The sequence below is a fragment of the Erythrolamprus reginae genome, chromosome 2, assembly GCF_031021105.1.
Source record: "Erythrolamprus reginae isolate rEryReg1 chromosome 2, rEryReg1.hap1, whole genome shotgun sequence".
Lineage (NCBI taxonomy): Eukaryota > Metazoa > Chordata > Lepidosauria > Squamata > Dipsadidae > Erythrolamprus > Erythrolamprus reginae.
The window spans coordinates 173,358,719-173,362,839 of record NC_091951.1 but is presented as its reverse complement, the minus strand read 5'-3'; positions in this window follow the sequence as shown (position 1 = coordinate 173,362,839).

Here is a 4,121-nt window from a genome sequence, read left to right as displayed (position 1 = left end):
CGGCATGGTGCCATTATTTTTACTCTCTTTTTGAAAATGAAATTATGAAAAATGAAGAAAATTTGTCCGAAGAAAGAAATCTTCATAAGGTTACAAAGCTATGGGGCAAAACTATGTCTGCATTAGGTTCACAGTCAGCTTCGAGTTCAGTTTTGTTGAATAAGTAATATTATTGGTGACAAACATGCTGTAGACTACACCGGCTGATATTCTTACCTTTTTTGTGATCCTGAAAAGAAGGGGGGGGTAGATTTGTATGCTACCTATCCAGTCAATACTGATAACATATTTGGAGCTCTCATAGGAAAATGTTCGTTGTTTGGAATATTAATCTGGCTTCCGTACTAGCTGTTTTAGAATGTGTTGTGGGTTTTTTTTACAATGTGCTTTGTTTCTGATGTCTGTTACACTGATTTATTTATAGAAATGGCAGTTCTAATTAGGACTCCTCAATTAACTGTTACAACTTTGGAGATTACTTTTAGATTTGTTTTATAGGAAATGCAGGCTGCTGCCAGAATGCAAAACGTATTCTAACGCAAAGACCTTGCAGGATCTTATAGGAATGTAGATAAGAGCACATATACACTGAGATTTCAGCACTGTTGCTTTAGAATTTTGAGATGTATGATAATAGGTGAGTTTTATGGCATTCCAATTATTTGTATTACTCTTTTTTTAATATTTTGGCACTTTCCACTGGAGAAAAAGAAACTTGCTGGCTCCCGATAACCAAAAAAAAAAAGCCAGCCTGGATATTTGAATGAGAGTAGGGAGACCATTTTTATTAATTTCCCCCTCAATCCTCCAGTATAGTAACCGCATTATTCCAGGGGGACCTCTAACATTCTGCAGATGCTTGTCAAGGATTATAATAGTAGGGGAGTTAGAAGAATCTGTTAGTGGAATGTACTTGCTCAAAAGAACACTGGATCTAAATAGCTATAAGGTAAGCATGCTTAAATTAATGTATACAGGTGCTGCTGTTTTAATGTAGGCACAAACTATCAGGAATTCTCTAGATCCTAACACCTGCACAGAACTAAAATTTCTGTTCATAAGGCACAGTCCTAGTAAATTATGCCACTGATCCAAACACTGATTTTCTTGACCTGTTAGGAAATTTTGCATGTTTGTGTGTGTGTGTGTGTGCCTCTCTCTCTCTTGAAATAACTCTTTTTGCTTGCTAGCCCTTTGGGTAGTATAAATCTATGTGTTTGAAATTATGATATAGCTTAAATTAAGGTCAATTCACTTATTTGATGGTAGGGAAGTATTTAAATGTTTTGATAAATCAGGCACGCTTAAATATTTTTGTGGGACTTACACCAATGCATGTACTGGTATGTTGAATCTGAGGGTCTTGGTTTCTTGTAGCTTAGTGAATGCAAGGGACAGGCATCTGTTAGAGGCAGCAAGAGCATAAGTGTGTTGAACCATTTAGTTAACTGTTGCAATTTTATTTTTTTCAGTTTTCTTGCTGTGTGATGATTATCATAGTATTTATTACAGTATTATGATTACTTTAATAGTTTACATGGACAAGTATATTATTCATAGGATATTTGTGCCCTTGTTTGTACAAGATTTATTTATTAATTCAATTTATATAGCTTCCCCCTCCATCTCACCCAAAGCGTAGTAACAGATATATTGAAAACGCATCTCTAGCACAAGATAATAGTAAAATACAAAGAGTTTATATAAGCAGTGCCACTAGGTGAAATGCCCTCCTGTACTTGAGAGCATTGCTGGTCAGATCAGCTGGTCTGCATTTTTCTTGCATTGCTTGTTCAGAATGCTCCGTCTTCTATAATATCCTCGCTGGGAGTGAGATGAAAAACGCCCTTGTTCCTTCTTATGCTTTATCAAAAGCTGTTATAATTGCCACACCATCCCTGCAGTCCTGTGGCATTTCAGGCAGGTAGTTGACAACTCGTTTGCACTTGCAACAGGTTGCTATGTCTCCTGAGATGGTGTGATTGTCAGCCACGGTGGTTAGAATACAGTACTGCAGGCTGCTTCTGCTGACTGCAATTTGGCACTTCGAATGTCACCAGGCTCAAGGTTGACTCAGCCTTCCAGCCTTCCGAGATCAGTAAAAGGACCCAGATTGCTGGGGGCGATATGCTGACTCTGTACGTCGCTTAGAGAGGGCTTTAAAGCACTGTGAAATGGTATCTAAGTCTAAGTGCTACTGATGTTTGCAATCTTTTCTTCCCAGTTTCCCCAGAAAGCTAGTGCAGAAGCCACCGGGTCTCTGTCACCTGCAAAAGGGATTCCCCTCCTTTCCTGGAGGTGAAGGGGAAATCCTGCATGGGCTGGAGAAACAAAGATCTTTGAGATGTTCTCCAGCGTAGCACGAGAGTCTCCCCTGCCCCCATGCACGCAGAAGGAAACTCCAGCACTGGAGTAGAGAAAAAAAAGCTTGTATTCTGAATATTCGATCATCTTTCGAACCTTTCTACCATTCAGAAACATCATATTTGTAGCTTTCCAAGCAGAAAAAAAAACCATGTTTCTGAAAGTAAAAAGAGGGTCTTTCTTGCCTTCAAAAACCTCACAAGATCTGGTGATTTTTCCCCTCTCACAATTGTTCTAAAAGCTAGTAGAGGCTCTTCTCCCTCATTTATTTATTATTTATTGGATTTGTATGCCGCCCCTCTCCGCAGACTCGGGGCGGCTAACAACAGCAGTAAAACAGTATATAACAAAATCCAATACTAAAAACAGTTAAAAACCCATTATATAAAAACCAATCATACATACAGACATACCATGCATAAAATTGTAAAGGCCTAGGGGAAAAGTGTATCTCAGTTCCCCCATGCTTGGCGGCAGAGGTGGGTTTTAAGCAGCTTACGAAAGGCAAGGAGGGTGGGGGCAATTCTAATCTCTGGGGGGAGTTGGTTCCAGAGGGTCGGGGCCGCCACAGAGAAGGCTCTTCCTCTGTGGATATAGCATCCATTAATGGTGGCTGAGTCTGAGCCTGTGAAAACTGTTCAGGGTCCATCCTTGTTGGTATGCCCGACAGTTTTTTCTCAGTCGCTCAATGTAGATGGTGGTGCCAAACCTTTCTACAGCTCTATTTTTGGTTACTATTCCATCTGAATAGCCTCATTGAGTTATTTCAGAATTAATTCTTGGACTCCAAATTGCATAGAATCTACAAACCGTGAGTTTTTGTTCTGATTAATTGAGGCAGATATTCGCCATTCAGAAACATCGTGTTATTAACTGTTTTTCTATTCCCCCCCCCCCCCCGGCCTTTATAATTATTCAGAACAAATCACATTTACAAGTGCAATGTTTCTGAAGACATTGCCTGACCCACAGTGGAGGAGAGCAGCCTTGCTAAGGGAGAGGAAAAATGCTGGGATCTTTGGGGAACGAAACTTCCTTTCTCTGGGCCAGCATGGTGGGTTCCTTTCACACACAGAGGGAGGTCTGAAGTGGGCTGGAGAAATGGAGCTTGAATCTTTGGAATCTCTGTGCATGACAGGCAACCATCTCAATCCATCCACTTAGACACCTATGCCATATCTGTCAGCATGCAAGCCGTTGCCCTAGCTCAGCTCCAGCAAGCATATGTGTGCCGACCAGCTGATTTTTGGCTCACATGGAGGCTCTGGGAGGGCATTTTCGGTGGAAGGGGAATGGGGGTAGGTGTTTTTGCCCTCCCCAGGCTCCCGGGAAACCTCTGGAGCCTGGGGAGGGTAAAAAAACAGGCCTACTGGGCCCACCAGAAGTTGGGAAATGGGCTGTTTCTGGCCTCCAGAGGGCCTCCAGGGGGGGCAGGGAAGGCAATTTTCACCCTCCCCAGGCATTGAATTATAGGTGTGGGCACTCACAGAGTTGCGATAATGTGCACACACACACCCAGGTTCGCCATCACTGACCTATGCGGTCGCTCAGCCGCTGCACTTAGAGGCCTGGGATTGTGGTATTTGAGCAAGGCAGTCACCTTAATTACTGTAATGACTTAACGACCAAAATTCTGGGCCCAATAGAAGTTGTAAGTCAAGGACGACTACTGTATATGAAAAAATATATGCATATGCACTTTATCAGCAATAGACCAAGAAACAAACTTCGAAGCATCTAGCTAGCTCTTGGATGTG